Source organism: Hirundo rustica, chromosome 2 (genome assembly GCF_015227805.2).
Source record: "Hirundo rustica isolate bHirRus1 chromosome 2, bHirRus1.pri.v3, whole genome shotgun sequence".
Lineage (NCBI taxonomy): Eukaryota > Metazoa > Chordata > Aves > Passeriformes > Hirundinidae > Hirundo > Hirundo rustica.
Genome location: NC_053451.1, coordinates 17,471,034 through 17,488,201, shown reverse-complemented (window position 1 = coordinate 17,488,201; position 17,168 = coordinate 17,471,034). Strand labels below are relative to the sequence as shown.

The following is a 17,168-nucleotide window of genomic DNA, read 5'->3' as shown; positions in this document are numbered from 1 at the left end:
CCCAGAGCTGGATGCTCCCACCCCATGTGGCGTCTCAGTAGGGAAGAATCCTCTCCCTTGCCCTGCTGGCCAGGCTGCTTTGGATGCAGCCCAGGATGTGTTTGGCTTTCTGGGCTGTGAGAGCACGTTGCCAGGTCGTGTCCAGTTTTTTTGTCCATGAGAATACCCAGGTCCTTCTCTACGGGGCTGCTCTCAATGATTGCTTCTTCCAATCCGTGTTTTTGTCTGGGATTGCCCAATACTCCATCGCTTGAAACCTAGATGGTCTTGCTGGATCAGTGCTGCTGTTTTGCTCTTTGCTGTGGGCCACATTCTTGACCTCAGGTACAAAAGTATGTGACGAGATCTGCAGCTTTGGAAGCCTGAATGTGGTCACCAGGGCTAAACCTGGCCTGTGTTCCTTGCGCCTCGAATGCAAAAGGTGCAGCTTTCTCACTTCTAAACTTGTTGGCTTTCCACTTTGGTATGTCTCTGAATTGTTTCCTGGGAAAGAAAATGTTAAAAGCTGCTCTTTCACCTTTAATTTAGTAAAGTAGGCTGAGTGCTGCTAATATGGCAATGCTTAAAGTGATCAGTTAGCACATTAGCAGTTTTAGTTGCTAATCTCCTGTAGAGCACAGAGATTTGAAAGGGAATAACTGCTTCTCCCCTGTGACTTTCAATTGCTTGTTCTGCATGGATACAGGTATTTCCTCAGTCTCTGCAGAGGGCTAGCAAGCAGTGTGCTGAGGTAACAAATAGTGTGGTGCTTCCATAAAAATTGGTAGTCAGCTGAGATGCTGAGTTAGCGTTAAAATTATCCTATGGAAGACCATTGGTTATGATTAAAAATATGATGTGCTTCAGGGCGTGACAATGTTTTCACTTCTCAGGGATGCCAAGAGCAGCTTCTCAGTCACACAAGGCCCATGATGCCTAATCGCTTCTCATGACTAAGTTAGAACAAATAGCAAAAATCAATTTCTTCTGAGTTTCTGCTTTCACTTCCAGCCTGTTGAAAAATCTGTGCTTCTCACATCCCCTTGAATTTGGTCCATGCATGCATGATCTACATCGTGTTACTTTGTACCAGTCAGAATTAAAATCCTCTTGAGATGTACAGTGTGTTATGTAACCTACTGGATTCCCTATCATGTGCATTTCAGAAGAGTGTTTGCCTGTAATCCAGAGAATGTTCAATCAATATCTCTTAGTGAATTGCACCATTTTTATTTTTGGTCAAGCTTTAACACTGTTTTCTTCAGTATTGTTTCCTGTTGCTGCTTTCAGCCATGTTCTCCTACTACTTCATCTCCTTAAAGCTCACTTTTGTTCCAAAATACTTAATTGGAAATTAAGTATTCTGGAGCAAGTGATAAAACAAAGGCCTTGCAGCACCTTCTGATGTTTAACAAAATGTAAAAATGGCTCCTGAAAGCTGTGGGCAATTTCAGTCCAGGTTTGCATTTTTCAAATTCTTGCTTTACCTTATTTGGCCATGCAAAATGAGATCCAGCGGTCCCCAGGGATTTGGCTGTGCCGAGACTGGGCTTTGTTAAGAAGAAAGTATGTGTTTTTTTCCTTGGGAGATACATGGCTAAATATGGGCTGTGTTAATAACTAATGAGTCTGTCTGCTGGCAGAGTTACAGATTCCCAATGTCCTTCAAGTTAAAAAGGCAGCACACAGCAGCCCTATAGCATCAAGCCTTGACTTTGACTGCGACTGTATTGAGAGGTGGAGGGAATGAGGGATGTGCCAACACTGACAGTCATGGACCTTGCCTTGATTTTAATGAGAAGTAGTTTGGACAACAGCTACAGTTGTCTAAAACCACTTGAAATGAAACTAAACAGGTCAGAGAATCAGAGCTGAGTGATTTTTGTGAGCTGAGACTATATGTCACCTTTTCTTCTTTTTTGCGAAATTTCTTTTTTTTTTTTTTTTAAATAGTCCTTCCTGTGAACAACAACTCATCTGAAAAATACAAGTAGATAAAACAAGCTGGCCAAATAATAGACATAGTTTTAAGGAATAAATATTGACTTAGTATCTGATATTGGTCAAGTGATATGTTTGAGGTGTGCCCTGTAAAATGTAGCTCTTGGGACAGGAGTGGTATCAGATCAAAAACCTCTGCTGACTGCAGGTTTTATTTACCTGTTCACAAGGGTTCACCTCAGTGCTTTGTTAGGCATGAAACCTGTTGATGCTTGGGCTGAGGTGGAGAGTGTAAGGTGGCCAGCAACGGAGAAGTACTGATATATTAAAGTACGTGTTGCATAAAGCAGTAACTATATAACCAACTTTTAAAAATCTAACAAAAGGTTGAAGAATTCTTGTAGGAACAGGGGGAGTCATAGGCAGTCAAGGAGCTATCAGGACCAAGGAAGATGATAGGAAGAAGGCGTAAGTAGTTAAACAGCTCCTACTGCTTATTTGGGCTGAGGGGACAATATGCACTAGATCCTCTTGCTAGTTTAGCAGTTTTTGCTCTTCAGAAATTATTACAGGCCAAAATCCTTCTGCTCACAGAAACAAAGCCCAGACCAACTGAACTTAGAAAAAAAAAGGCCAAAAAACCCCAGTGAAAGTTTAGCTTTTCTATTAAGTGCAGCTTGAGGCAAATAATGGAGGAAAGGCAGACAGGGTAGGTCCCACTGAGACTTTGATTAGGAACGTGCTACATTTCAAGCTCAGTCGCTTCACAAGCTGAGGGGATGAAAACATGAATTATCTGAAATGCTCTTTGAAGACGCTGGGAACAGGACAGCCCTCTCTTGATAACTGTTCTTGGTAAAGTGATTCTAAACCTGCTACAGTCTCCTTGTGTGTTTATATATTACCACCTGGATTGTTTTCACTACAGCTGGTAGAAATTTTCTTGTAGGAAGAGCCTTGCAGAAAAGGATTTTACTGAAAAATAAAAAGTTCACAGGGAAAAGGAAAACTCTTCCTGGGACATTGCTTTGGAATGTTCTTGCTAGCTCTGTTCAAAATGTTTTCTGTGAAAATAGAAGGATTTTAAAGTTAAGGAGTCTTGCTTTCAGACTTCCTGTGAATATTTGTACTTTGTGGTAGGATGGAGGGGAATATTTGTTCCCATAAGTTTTGTGTGGATTAAAGACTTGGCAGACCTTTGAACATGTGAAGCATTACAAAACTTCTTTTATTTTTGATATGAATGATATTTTCAGTTGTCTTGCAAATGGTTTTGAAAGCCAGAAAGCAAAGAGCTCCAAAAAAATCAAGTGTTTTTGCATGTCCAAGGGCAGCATGACTACTGAGAACTGATTTTTTGTTTGTTTTTTGGTGCTCAGGTTTGTACCTGAATATTTCTAAGAGTGAATGACTTTGGTTGGAGTTGAAGGTGGTTCAGGATTATTTCAAGTAATGCTTGAGACATCTCAGGCTCCACACCAGGATTAGGGATATTTCCCTGGAAGTTTTGCTGCAATTTTTTCTCGCAGCTGGCACTTTTTTTACATCACGGTTGCATGATGGTGAGCTGATAATTGGAAAAGATGACTGTCTGCTGAGGACTGATTTCACCTGGCTGTGTGACTGTTACAATTTGGAAATTTGTGACCAGCTCAGGAGTCTGCTCTGGACTGAGGTCCTGAGGTAGCCGGTGAATGAAGGAGTGAGAGCTGAAGGCAAAATCCCCTTAAAAGGGTAGGTTGTTTTACTCCCTTATGGCCTGTACCTAAGGATGATGAATTTGACTATTTCTTCTGCATCCTTTCTATGGACAAAGGTATAGGATTTTGATAAGCTCTATCTTCCCATGCCCTTGGAGATTGTCAAGAAATTAAGTACCTGTCGAAAAGTGGGGATGCAGCAGGCTTGTAGCTTTTCACAAGAGCCAACCTATTCCTCTAGGTAAGATGTGCTACAGGAATGAAACCACTCCTGCAGCCCCTCTGGGCTTTTTAAGTAAGATTCAGTCAGGCACTTACCAGATTTCTGTAATACTGATGTTATCGCTGTTCACGCTGCCTCTGCTTTGATTCTGAGCACCACCCATGTGCTCAGAGCTGGTTTGTGAGGCTTTCACCGCCAGCTGCCTGCTCTCCCATTCTGGGGTGCACTGGGACGAGGCTGGGATTCGTGCCTGAAATGCCTGGTGCATACCAACCAACCCACTCCCACTGCCTCTCTGTTTGGAGGAGGCACTGGCAGACCAAAGGGCTCTCCTGGCCTCCGATAAGTTAATTACTGGTGGCTTAAATGTTTATGGGGTGGAATGTGCCTCCCATTCAGCATCTAACCTGTGCTGAGAAGCTGTGTTTGACGTGTTTTTTTCATGGGTGAATGGTTTAAAGTGGCCGTGCAAAGTTGAAAGTCGAATGATGTGTTATCGGTGCTCCTTCGTGACACTGAAGCTTCTTTGCTGTCTGATTTAAAATATGAATAAGCCCAGTACACTGTGCCAGCTCATCTGGCACAAAGGTTTCTCTGAAGCAGCCGCGTAGCCCCTTCAAACCCAGTGGTTTTTGCGCGTAATTGCGTTGTTGCTAATTACAAGGTAGTCATTGTTTATATCCTCATCTACCCTTCCGGCTTCCTCTTGGAAGAACGGGCACAGCTCCAATCTCCCTGAGGCAACTGGAGTCTGTGGCTGGTGGTGGTTGGTGGCACCAGCCAAAGCGTGGCACTTGCCAGGGGAATGTCTGAGTTGGGACACAGCAGTTGCCCTCCAGATCGTCCTGACACAGAGGAACAGCCCCTCATATGGAAGGGGAGGCTTCCAGGATGAGCTGTAGCCTCGAGGCAATGAGATCTTGTGCAATGTACAAAAACCCCCTCATTCTGCAGTAAAGTAGAATATGAACACCATCAGAACAGTTGATTTGAGACAACTCTGTGGATAATTGACTTGAATTCTTAAGTCGGGGAATGGTTTCGATTTTAGTTTTCCTAAAAAAAAAAAAAAAAATTAAAATTGTTTTTAAGGAAATGAGAAGAAAGAAGGGAAGCATGCTTTTCCTTTGGAAACAATAATGAGGGATTTGGATTATCAAATAGCAGCTGTGTTGATGCAGACACAATAGCTGTCTGTCAAGAGCATGTGGGCAGCTTAAAGATGAAATTTCCGTGCCTCCAGCTCCCAGCAAACACTGGTAACCACTGTGGGAGAAACTGATGATGCCGTGGACGAACACTTCCTTAGCAGGTTTCTCCAGCATTATAGCTTAAGATGCTGGGAAAAATTTTGATTAAAAGATTTTTCTGTAGAATAGAGAATGCAGTTTTATCAGAACTAAAACACCTTCTTTGAAACTGTGGATCCTGGAAAATTATTTAGAGGAAAAAAAAAAAAGAGCAACTAGTTTCCTCTGTTTCATGAAAGTGACATGTCTATACCTAATCAACTGTGTTTTGGGAAAGCAGTGTGTTTCATTTAGTTTCTTGAAGAGTATACTCAACCCAAACTGCATTGGGTATCTTAAGATGGATTTGAAAGTAAAGAAAGAATGTTTGCCACAAGGTTTCGCTTGACTGAAATCAGAATGTAAACCTAAAAGATTTTTATTGGTCTTAGAATTGGGAAATTTTCAGCTTTTTTTGCTTGTTAATAATGAATTACTCTTGAACATCACAATGATTTTCAAGAACAAAACCCGATTCTTGACTGGCTTATCCACAATAAAGCATTTCATTCAAGTAGCTACCTAACTGCTAAACAGCCTTCAGGAGACTAGTGTTTTAATGATTTCATTTAGGCTGTTAATCTCTTCACTTGAAATAACACCCCCTCTCCAGTCACAGTGTTTTGCCAGGAGTTTTCATACAGCATGGAACAGGTAGAGAAGACACAACCAGCCCAACATCACATCTGAGCTTGACTTGCTTTAGATTCTTGGGAGAAACAGCCCAAAATGGTGCTGCCCTGGCAAGCTGTACAAGACTGAACCCCTCACCTGTGTTAGAGTGAATAGAACTCCCTTTTAGTAGCATCCTGCACCACAAGGGAACTTAAAAATCATCACATTTGTGGGCACCTCTCTGTATAGTTGATACGCTCGTTGTCCTCAGAAGCACAGGAAAGACAACATGGATGCAGGTCTTCTGTTGTGCTGCACTGGTCCTGGAGGATGCCAGAGTCAGATGGAAAAGCAATGAGAAGAAAAGATTCAAAGTATGTTTGTGATGGGAAAATGAAGTGTGAGAGACAAAGGAGGGGAAAGAAGTCCCTAACCAGCATGCATTCTTTTAGAAGGAGTCAGTAGAGACTCCCTGGCAGCAGGACCACTGGCTTCCAGCAGATTGGAAAATGATTATGGACTGAGCGAAACACAGGGCCTGGGAAAGGGCATATTCCTCAGTAGAGTTTGGGACAGTTATTTCCCTCTGTCTATTCCTGTCTTGCATAAATACTTTAAACTGGCACCAGTCTGTAGCCAGTTGCAGCCGATGTTGCATATTTTTCATGTGCCACATTTTGAAGATGTGACTCAGAACTGCCTTGATCTGAAATGTAAGTTTAATTTTAAAACTGGGAGGAATGGCTTATAAGCCTTTGTGCAAAAGGAAATGTTTAGTACCCTGTTATTTTTAAACACGTTATGGCATTGCAAAGTAGTGTGAATCAAGTGCTGATTCTCATGTTGTACCTAGAAATAGGAAAGTCTGTATTGAAAAGTCAAATAACACTGAAATTTAGGAGGTTAAACTAGGAGCAAAAAGGTGGTTAACGCAAGTAAAAAAATAATGCGATTTCTAAGGATGCAGAGCTGTTTTATCAGACCTGGTACTGTACCTGTATGTCTTTTTTTTTTGTCTGAAAACTCTTTTTATCTATTGTCCAACTTCAGGTATGATAGTGGGAGGAAGTTATCCAAAGTGATTACTTTTTTGTCAATGAAATGCAGTGAAAGGGTGGAGAAGATACTGCTGTTCCCCAGAGAGAACTTAGAGGTGATTACAATCTTGCACAGACACCAGAGAATCCATGCAGATGAGCTCTCGTGGCAGGGAAAGCCACCTTGGGAGATTGCAGAGGTTCCACAAGTTCCACCTTTGTACCAGGCTAGGCTCTACTCTTTTAGCATTTTTATAGAAATCGTTTTAGTAGGATAGTCACACAGTGCTGTGCTCAGCAAAGCCCCGTTTGTTGGAGAATGGAGATGGTAGAGTGTGGCAATGGTGACATTTCCATGGCATTGACATTTCCATGCAAGCCCAAAGGTTTTACAAACCCAGAAAAATATAAACACAGGGCTGAGATTGCCCAGTTGTCTGAGCAATGAGCAGCATGGCATGGGGGGGAAGAACTGTGCCTCTAGCAACAAATGTGAAGTCAAGATGTGGAAATTCCCACCCTGGGAATTGTTGTTTTAGAGTATGGAGTGGCTATTAAATTGCAGAGATTAAAGGCTACCTCTGTGTTTAAAAGTTGTGTAAGTATGTAAAAAATTAAAAAGATGGTGCAAAAGAATGTGTGGCTTTTATAAGGCTGCATTTCACAGATGCAAAACGTAACACATTTTTGCAGGTTTTTCCTGGGACTGCTTTCCCATTACTAATGGTGGAGTTGTTCATTAGACTTGCTAAGGAGAGGTGCAGTTTAAATGTCCTGCATAAGTTGATTCTCAAGCATCGCATTGCAGCGCTCAGCTTCAGAGAAATGAGTTCTTCCTGCCATGGGGATCGGCCATGGCTGCTTTCAGGTGACACTGTGACAGCAGTGTGGAGTGCTGGGTGATGAGCCTTGTTGATATCGAGTCTTCCTTACAACTGATCTGAGTCTCATCCTTGTGCTTACAGGGAAGAAATCTGCTCCAAAGCGCCCTGTAGACTGTGTGAGGGCAGGATGTGACAGCGCTGGGACAATGCTCAACAAGACTGAACTTCAGGTATCCCACACTGTGATGGCCAATACCAAAATGTCATAAAGCCTATTCTTTAGCAAACAGAGCTCGCCTATTCCTGATGATGGCCAAAACAGGAATATTTTGCAATGGCAGGAAATCCTGCTGAAGCAATTGTACAGTGTAAATGGCAGTTTTGCCGCTGACACCTCTCACTGTGGAAAAGCTGTGCTCTCTTTAAAGATTCTCAAACAGACTAAATTACTACTTTATTGCCTATTTACTACACTGTGGAAGTGATGTGGTCACCGTATTATTTTATGGAGTAATATATAATGGTTAAATGTTTGGCTTTAGCAGAATCCTAAGATTTATGAAACACTGAAGTTTACAAGTGAAAGGAAAAATCTCAGGGAATTGCAGTAGGCAGTTTTTAAAACTCTTTGAAATGGTAAGGTTCTATAAGTTTTTGCCATGACCAAGTGTCTCTTGATTTCTAACTTTAAATGCCTTTTGCAGTCAAAGATAATTGTTTTCTCTTGCAAATCAACGAGGACCATGCTAACTTTGGGCCTCAAAGTGAAAGATCCACTGACGAGTGTTTATGAGAAATGATGCTATTAGAGTCAACAAGGAATAGTTTCTGTAATGCCATGCTTGACTGTGGAATAGAATAGTACAACTGTGAAAAGTAAAACAGAGAATTGCTGCAAAAGAGTTTAACTTAGCAGTTCTGGAAATCTGGAGATTTTGAGTTTCTCTGAGACTCAGGTGGTGGAATGCTTTGTGTGCACCAAATAATACTTTCAGATCCAGACCTCTTAGAACTCTGGTTTTACTGTGCTATTATATTTCCCTTGGAAGTAAATGGGAAATAAAACTAAGCGTTTGCAGACCGCGTTGATCACGGACACTATCAGCTGATGTTTTTCAACTTGAACTGCACTGTATTTTTGGTACTGTTCCATCCTTATTCTTTTTATGTCCTTTTTGGATCCTGGCTTTGTTGAAACTGGTCAGACCTTAAGCCTTTACACTTGTGAATGCAATTCTTACACTCTGCCTTTTGCAGGGTGCAGCAAGCAGAAATGTTTTTGTTCCACCCAGCACAAACACTGGACACAGCCTGGCTGTGCACGTGGGAAGGGGAGTGGGATCTCGCATGCCAAGGAGCAGTGACTGCCTGTGAGGTGGGCTAGGTCCTTGTGAGCATTGCAGGCATATTCCTGCTCTGCAGCTACTGTGGGCTTGGGTTGTCAGCCAAAATTGCTTGAACTGGAGGGGAAAAAAAGAGTTTTGTGTGATGCACTGCAAGCAGCAAATCAAACCTCTGTGGTCCTCTTGAAGAATGACAATTATGATGAGGGTGGTGAGGCACGAGCATAAATTCCCCCCGAGATGTTGTGGATGCCTCATCATTGAAAGTGGTCAAGGCCAGGCTGGATGGGGGTTTGAGCAACCTCATCTAGTGAAAGGTGTCCCTGCTCTTGGCAGAGGAGTTGGAACTAGATGATCTTTAAAAATTCTTTTCAATTCAAACCATTCTATATCCTACAAAGAGCATCTTGGGACCTGTCTTTCAAGGGAATGGTGGAAATAGATGAGCAAGAAGCCCATTTGCTGCAGAGAGGCCTCAGGAAGAGATATGAGGAGATCAGCTTTTGGAAGAGAGAGCAAAAGGTGGCTGTGTCTTCTGAGAAGGAACATGGGATACTTGTCACTTCTTCTTCTGCTTGGTAAACTCATGCTTGCTGAAGTTGTTTTAATCTTCAAGTTTTCTGTCAGAACTCTGCAGGAAAAAGGACTTTGATTGTCGCCTTTCAACACCAGAGTGGTTTACATCAGTCTTTAAAAGATGATACAGCCAAATGTGGATGTGTCCTTTGTTATTCAAACATTCTAAGTAAATGTTGGTATTGTCTTGCTTGGTGAGTCTAGGGAACTATGATCTAATCAAACAGCAGATCAGAGAAGAGCTCTTCAAGTACTAGCTTGGGATCATCATCCAAATGAAAATATTCATCAGAGAGGCCTGAAGTCAGTATTTTCCCTAATAATTTGTATGATGGAAGAGTGATTCATGGTTAAGTATATTTGATAAAGTCATATTTGGGCTAGAAGTGGGGCTCAGGATTTCTAGGCAATGAGTTTCTGGTTCAAAATAACTGAAAGAAATTGAAAAAAAAATTATCTGAGAACAGATTATGGAGGCCAGGGAAGACAAATGTGAATTTCTTCACTCTCACAAGTAATAATTGGTCAGTTGGTCACAAGGTGGGAAACAAATTAACAGACTGCTGTTCTGCGGAAAAAGATTTTAAAAGGTCAGCGACTGAGATGATATATACATATATTTTTTTTTTCTCAGTAATATATTTATGTTTATTAGTAATATATAGTTGGTTGTTCCAGTAGGTTAAAATCCATTCAAAGGGATCCTACTCCCTCTAAAGCCAACGGGAGAGGCTTGAAAGGACTAAGAAGACTGGGCCCCTACACAGTGAAGAGAAAGACACAGGTTGTGGAATTTAAGAAAAGTAAGGCTGAAAGAAACCAAATTAGTTGTTTGCAAAGACAAAAGTAATGCTCTGTTCTCTGGTGCATGGTGGCTGAAATGGGCATTAAGATGGCTTTGCTGAAAGTAACAGTGGCTGGAATGGGCAAGTTGCAGATTCTCTGTTCAAGCCGTGTAGGTGACATCTGTCAGGGGTGGTGCGTACTCAGCTGACTCTACCTGGGAGCATGACTGTATGGTGTGAATTCAAGGTCCTGCTTGCTCTTGTGCTTCTGATCATGCTGGGGGGAGGGTGGAACCCTTAACCTGTGGTGGTCTAACTTCTTGGCCAGGGTTTGCTTCTGCCTTTCTTCAACTCAACCTCATGCTTCTAATTCCTGAACTCAGACTCTGCTCTGCGTGCTTGTTGACATAAACTATGCAGTCCTTTCAGGCAGGGGCTGTGTTTACCTGCCTGTTTATCTGGCATCAGTGGGGCTCCAGTGTTGATTGGTGCTCCAAGCATAAACAATAACTATTGTCAGAGTGGATTACTCAGAGCAGAGCAATCTGAAGTAATTTGGTTATGAAAAGCTCCCCAGAGCATGACTGCTTGCTGTGACCCAGAAATGTTGGAAGGAAAATCGATTACATGGTAGGATTTATGTGGCAAACTTGTGGCTCTTCCTTGTGCAGACAGCCCATGGTGTCATGGAGATGGCACCTATTGTGTGAAATGTATGTGCAGCCTTCCTAAAGGGAACAAACTCCAGCCATGGGAAAGATGGCTGAAAGAGCCCATTTGTTTGGATAGGGGGTGATGAAAAGAGAGCCTTTGGAATTCCCAAAGTGAGATGATATGAACAATAGTTGCTGGGGAGGGAGTGAGATATAGGGGCCAAAGATGCAGGGTATGAAGCCAAGTGACTCCCGTCGGACGTGGTCTCCAAAGGAATGACAGCTCTGTTGCTTGAGAGCTGATTACACAAAGCCCTGAAGAATCCAGAGCTGTTTGAAATGGGCCTAAAGCCCTTTTCTTTTTCCATTTCTCTGCCCTGCTGCTTTCTACCTCTGATGAATGTTCCTGCCATATTCTGCTTGCTCTTTTGTTGGAGGGGAGAAACTTGGAAAAATTATTGCTGTCATCTGCCCTGCTTCAGAGAGCTTTGCTGCTGAAGGTACATCATCTCTTGAATGACAATTCAGGCCCTGGAAATTGCTGTTATATTCCCCATCAAAACTGTGGAAACTGCTAAGGTCCTCAGCTGTTTTACCCTGTGGGTCTCTCAGAGCTGTAAAGGACAGTCACCTGGGCAGGCAGACTGTAGGTGCACTATGAAAAAAAAAAAAAAAATCTTTATAAAATTTGGATTTCTCTAAAACAGCTTTAAAATGCAAAATTTGTGCCTTTTTGTGCCAACCAAAACCCCCCAAAATCAAAACACCTCAAAATGGCTAAAGGTCTTCATGGAGACTATGCTGAATCTTACTCTGAAATGATAAATCTGCCCCAAGGACTGAATCCATCTGAAGATGATCAAAGCCATTCTTCCAGTGCATTCTAACTAGCAGAGCAAGGGAATTTCCTAGCAAGTCACTATTGGTATGTGGAAGTGCAACGTGTTAAATATCTAAAAGGTATGCTTAGCTCAGAGCAATGAAACTTGTCTTAATTTCTGCTTTGGACAAGTTTCAGAAACACAGAGACACACAGCTAGAGAAGTAAAGCAGCAAGAAGTTATCCATGTCCAGCATCCAGATCTCCCTCTGGGGCAAATACCCAATTCTTGAGCCTACAGCAAACAAACCACTTCCACAGCTATGAACTTGTGTGATAGTTTCGTATACAGTGAGACACACTTTCTATCCTAACTCATATGGTGATCAGTTTAAACCATGAAGTGTGAAATGTGATTACCCTTGTCCAGAATTTGAATTAGAGGGCTGCGAGGAAAGGCTCATTGCTCCAGATTGCTGGAAGGAGGAGAGAACTGACTTGAAGCCCTTTCTCCTACCCTGTCCTGAAAGGTTTTGTAATAGAAAAGCTGATGTGCTTTGCTGTTGATCTAACACTGGTACCTTTCACATTACAAGGCTGAGAAATTCACTTTAGGGTTGCATAAACTTTCTTTTAAATCTCTGCTGCCGTTGGAGCTGTCAGCTTCATAGAGAAACCTCACTAAACTGTATGTAAATCTAGAATGTGAAAATGAGAACAGCTGAAAACCAGTGTTGTTTTTATTGAAACACTTAGTGTTAATTTTCTGTTGCTTCTTCACTTGCTTTGCTTTTCCAGAATTTCCATTTTTTTTTTAACCAGTTATGGTAGCCTTCTAGAATCAAAAGAGTCATTCCCCGCTCTGGAAGCAGCTGTGTGAAATTTTGGTTTTGAGTGTGGTTTCATCTTAGTGCACTGGCATCCCTTGATTGCATTTAGAGAGACAGATCTCACCGTAGCTCTGCGCTGTAATCGGCCTACTTGCAAGTACTTGACTCTGCAGTTGCTTGGACTTGGACATGTTATAATATTCATGAGACATCAATAGTCTGTATCAAAGGAAAAGAATTCATTCTGCTAGCCAAGTCTGGAAGCTAGACTTAAGGAAACCCACACACTACAAAAATCTCAGCTTTAGTTCGGCGGGCTGCTAATACGTGATTGGTTTATCTGAGAACAGAATGGTGTTCTTCACCTGCCTATAAAATGCTACACAGCACATACATTAGAACAGTAAAGTTTAGTAGTATTTATGCTTATTCTCTCTTAGAGGCTTTCCACTGGCCTTCAAAAACAAACTTATTTTCAATATTTCAGTATTCACTCCATGCAAGCTATTGTGTAGACTATTGGCAAGCTACCTACAAAGAAATTCCAGTCTGGTTGCCTGTTGCCTTTTTCTGTCGCATTACTGATGTATTAATATATTTCCAAGCATGAGTCTGTGCAGTGAGATTTTTTTTCATTCAGGGTGTTTCTTCCCCAGCCTGCTGTGTCCTTGAGGAAATTCTGGAGGGATGCTGGAGGGCTGTTGTCATGCTGGGTGAGTCTCAGTGCTGAATGCAGGGATTTTCACTCGTGCACTGGAGCCTCAGACCTGCCTCCTTGACCCATTTCCGTGTCTTTGCTGCTCAGTAAGAAAAGATGTTGGGAGAAGCAGAGTGCCTTTGGGCTGGGAGCCAGGAAAGGTGTGGAGATCCCCGTGTTTGGCCTGCTGGGGGTTTGGCTGGGGTTTTGGGGTGTCTTTTAGCGAGCCTCCCTATTCAGCAGCAACAGTGTTTTCTTCATTCGTGCCCTGTCCTAGGCTTGAATGGTCAGTATATGGTCCAGGCTCATGCTCTGCCCAGGATCCTGTGCTAATTAGAAAAGGTTTATTGTTTATTATAAAATAAGCAAGTAAATAGGAATGATATAGCTTGAGCTATGAATCACATCTGGCTCACGTAAAGGTTACAAGTCCAATTCTACTTTCATCTGTATCAAGTGCTGTTCTGCTATTGGTGCTAATACATGCAAAAACAGGCATTAGTACAAGAAAGCATTTAATGTGAGATATTCATCTTATCTTGCTTCAGACTAGGTATTTCGACTGTGTCATCACTTGTATTTAACAGTTGTCAAAACAGTTGAATGTGGCAGAGGGGTTGTTTCTCATCAGCAGACTTTGCAGCCTGCCTGACTTCAGATAATAAATCCCTTCATAGCATAAAATATTTTCCTATGGAGAAACCAGTTATTAACTTTTGCTTTCCTCAAAGTTTTAATAATATGCTGCATACAGGAGATATCTGTGGTTTGGAAAGGATAGAGATGAGAAGAAATGCAGCAATTTATTTTTACATATTAGGCAATATGTCTGGATGATGGGGGATGTGATAGAATTAATTATGTAGAGCTGCAGTGACATCTAAAAAATGGAACATACAAATACAGATGTATATTTTGACTGTTGCTAGTTCTAGCCACCACAAATAATAGAGACTATAAAGCTGGCCCTGCTCGGTTTGTTCATTATTTTCAATTAGCTCTAATATCTTCCAGATGTATGTGGCATTAGTCATTTTTGTATGGTGTATGTATATGGTTTGCTTCATTTTTCTCAGATCATTTGCTATTTGTACTCTGGACTTGGTTTAGTAATCCCGATTATGCTATTTCCTCACTACATGACAAAAGTGCACTGGCAGAAGAGCGTTAAAGAAAGAAAGGAAATCCACTTAGACATCCTAAATTTCATAATCCTGTTAATATTGATCACTGTTTTAGGAGCCACGAACAGCTTTACAAATACTTGGTAATCTCACAAGCATTTTTAAGCCTTTTATATTCGGGTCTGGTAAATGAACACAAATTAAGCTGTTGGTTTAATTTCTTTTTCAAGCCATGCTTTATTTTAAGCTTCTTTTTCCCACACTACCGTATTTGATGAAATTGCTGCCAGCCACAGGGGTTTGTGTTTGTCACAGGCTATCATTTTCCACGGGAAGCCAGGGGCCTTTGGGTTCCTGAGGCCAGGAGCTCTCTTGCTGCCTTGCTGTGCTTTGTTCCCGTAGGCACGGCCGCACTCAGCGCCGCTGTCCTGGCCGCTTTTCTCTTTAGCGGCTGTGGCGGGAGCTCAGCTGAACTGGGTTTGCATGGCAAGGGGAGATGCAGGGGGTGCTTCTCTGAGAAGCTGCCAGAAGCCTTCCCTGTGCCCGATGGAGCCGATGCCAGCGGGCCCCAGGATGGACCTGCCGTGGATCAAGGCTGAGCCCGTCAGTGGCAATAGCACTGCCTCTGTTACAACGTGTAAGAAGGAGGGAAAAAATATTGTGCAGAGGCAAATTGCAGGCAGAGCGAAGTCGAGTGAGAGCATGTGAGAGAAACGTCTCTGCAGACACCAAGGTGAGTGCACAAGGAGGGGCAGGAAGTGCTCCAGGCACCAGAGCAGAGGTTCCCCTGCAGACCGTGGTGGGGCAGGTTGTACCCCTGCAGCCCATGGAGGTCCATGGTGGAGCAGATATTCACCTGCAGCCCATGGAGCAAGCCATGCCAGAGTGGGGGGATGCCCAAAGTAGGCTGTGACCTTATGGCAAGATATTTGCTGTATTTTCTCTCTCCTGTCCAGCTGAGGAGAGGAGTGATAGAGCAGTTTTATTGGGCACCTGGTGTCCATCCAGGATTCAACCCACCATATCAACTTAGTTCAAGAAATACATTTTTTGGCACTAGCAGTCACTCTTATGGTCCTTGTGCCCACTGGCTCCTGCACAAAGCACAGAAAGCTCCTGACCTGTGCCTCCAGGCGGCTTTCATGACTGGTATCCACAAGTACCACCTTTCTACATAAATCCTTATCTCCTTCTGCCCTCCACCATCTCCTAATTGTTTGCTGATACATCTTGATTTAGAAACCACGGTTCCTAAAATTAGTTTACACCGCTACTGAGGCTGGTAACAGCAGCAGCTCTGGACTCTGTGCTTTGTGCTTGAGCAGTAAGAGATGGTTGTTGGTTCAGGCAGAGCTTCTGTAACATCTGACATGCAGCTTGTCTAGAAAACCCTAATGAAGACCATTGTTCATCTATGGCTGGATGTAGAAATGAGAAGATGTCATGAACCTACTTGGAGCCTCAGCTGTGAGCCTTTTATTTTTGGTACCAGACTTCTATTTTGTGATTTTCTTGAATCCATGAAAGAAAGTTAAGAAACAATTGACATCCGTCTCAAACATCTTTTCGCACGTGAGAAATGGATCTAATGACTCTCAAAGGAGACCTTGAGTGGAACAAGCAATAGAGAGGCACAGGCTCAAAATTTTCCAAAGGTTTTAACTGTCTAGCTCCCTGGGATGTTAGTTTTATTTGTGAGGCTCCTAAATTTTAGGGTTAATTATTTTATATACAAGCTAAGCAGGATACATAATTATGTAAGTCCCTTAGCATCCTTTGGAAATGAAAATAATTTTGCTGCTAGATCCTGTGAACTTCAGGAGGAAAATACAGCTTTATAATATCAGGCAATAAAATTAAACTTCACCCTAGAAGAGACTTCTCTGGATATTTCTACAACTTTTTATGATGTTTTAGAAATATCTGATGTATGCAAGCATGATAAACCTCCTGCAGTGTCTCGGCTCATTGAGCTAAATGGTTCAGTCTCTAAATGGCCCATGCAAGTGGCTAGCTGTACTTGAGGGGCAAATTGTATGATTAGGATATTAATAGTAAAAACTTTGCTCCTCTCCAGTGGAGCGCTGCAATATTCAGCTGAATGTATTGCTCATTTTTTCCATGTAGTTCATTTTTCCTTCTTAAACAGTCAGCGCTGGTTGAGTAATCATTTTTTCATATATGAAAAACAGCTCTGATTGCAGAGTCACCCCTTTCTGTAGTCCCGTAGTAAAAGCATCTCACATTCATGTCTCCTTTTGAACCTACCAATAGAGGAGTCATCAATGCAAGATACTTGCAATTACCTCTTCTTGTTCAGGGAAGGCAATTAAGCATGTGATTCTTCATCTTGTAAAGTGATGCTTTGTCTTAAATGGGCCATTTTGCCAACACATTCTGATGATCCACTGAGCACACAGCTTCACATGCCGCAGTCCCATGCTGCCGAAGCCGTAAGTGGCAAATAGGGCAAAGGGATATATGGGCAGTAGCAGCCTTTCCATAAGGACGTATGATGCTGCTGGGGTGGAAAATATTGGCATTGAAGAAAAAGAGTAAACTTCCATTCCTCACTGAGTCACTGATAGCAAGAAGTAAATAATTCACTGTCTCGGTCTTTCCAGTGATAATAGGGGCCTGTCTGTAAGAAGCAGTAGAACTTGACTAGACTATGCTTTTGGCAAGCCATTTCTTCTTCTTAGAAAGGATTATGTGTATTTGCTGACTTATTT

General features: G+C 42.2%; 1 protein-coding gene across 1 annotated transcript in view; it reads left to right on the top strand.

The window, feature by feature from the left end:
- Positions 1-17,168, top strand: part of PHLDB2 (pleckstrin homology like domain family B member 2) — a 121,385-nt gene that overhangs the window by 12,063 nt on the left and 92,154 nt on the right. The window contains exon 2 of the mRNA XM_040057197.2: positions 7,750-7,838. The gene's annotated coding sequence lies outside the window, so the exon portion shown is untranslated. The remainder of the gene's footprint in view (positions 1-7,749; positions 7,839-17,168) is intronic.